We start from the raw sequence: 1,361 nt of genomic DNA, 5'->3' as shown, positions 1-1,361 counted from the left end.
TCGTGTTCTCGCGCGCCGACGCTGTTGAGAGCGACAGCTTCAACTTTCGCCTTAGCGCCGTCTGCGTGGCTACCTGCGCCGTCGCCTGCACACCGGCCGCCGTCAGCTCCGTGGACGGGTGCACAGCCATCGCGGCCGCGTCAGGGGTCGTTGCCGCCATGGGCAACCCGGCCTTCGCGGAGATTACGCACGTCCCGCACAACAAATAGGAGTTCCCGCTCCCCACCGGCATGGACGACATCCTCGTTCTGTCCATCGGCACCAGAGGTTCGTCACGGACTCACGGGTGGAACACGCCGATGCCCTCGCGCTCTCCATCGCGGGACAATCTGGCGCGCGACGCCGGAGGTGACGAGGTGGTCGCCGTCCTCCACCGAAAGCTCGAGCTGTGCCCCCGTGACCTCTCCTGTCCGCCTCCCCTGGACTAGGAGGGGCCTCGCCCACAACTGTCGGTAGCAGCGGGGCGGCGGGAGGAGGCTGGCCAACCTCGAGCTCGCCCGCGTAACTTGGCCAACCTCGCGTGTGGAGTCTCACCGGCGGTGGTTGTGTAATTATGTTCCCAGTAAAATTCTACTCAAAACTTTGACCCGAAAAGGTTCTACTCAAGCGCCTATGTGGCTCAAACCAGTCCACGTTAGCAATACCGCCGCCCCAAACCACTCTTATTGTGCTGAGGGGGTCAATTGCCTGGTATCCCATAGTTAGGGGGTCAAGTGGTCCACTTTAAACTTAGGGGGGTTTTCTGTCCCAAACCTAATAGTTAGGGGGTTATGTAGACTTCTTTCCAGTAAAAGAAAAAGGGAAAAAGGTACTCGGTACTTTGTTTTGCGAACCCATATAGATTCATGTCATCCAAACTGAAATACAAGGCCAGATAAATGGAGGACAGAAGGAAATGGGAGTTGGGGGAGATTACTAGCCATGCTTTCCATGAAGAAGTACTTGTTCTCGTCAGGCATGTGGCTCCAGTAGCAATGCTCTTGCCACTACGTGCAGAACTCACAGTTCTTGCCCATATTGAGATCAGCGAGGCTGTCAGGGAAAGATGACGAAGAATGGATGGAGGTATTTTGCAGTCGAAGCTCACACATAAGAACCTAGAAGCTTTCCGTCAGGCGCAGAGTTGGCGATGCTTTCTATGGGTACTTGTGTTGCAGGTTGGATAAATTTTTAACTGCGCGACGTGTAGATAGGCTAAGCAACAAGTGTCGAAAAGGTTGTTTCCTTCACACTGCATCGTATCGTATGCCGGCGGAGTCGGGCGACCATCCTCCCCGGCGAGACCCAGGCCACCACCGGGGAACCACGCAGCTACCTCCTCCGTATCCTCCCCGCCCTACCCGATCCGACCTCCAAAGCGT

The sequence above is a fragment of the Lolium rigidum genome, chromosome 3 (assembly GCF_022539505.1).
Source record: "Lolium rigidum isolate FL_2022 chromosome 3, APGP_CSIRO_Lrig_0.1, whole genome shotgun sequence".
Lineage (NCBI taxonomy): Eukaryota > Viridiplantae > Streptophyta > Magnoliopsida > Poales > Poaceae > Lolium > Lolium rigidum.
This window is presented reverse-complemented; position numbering follows the sequence as displayed.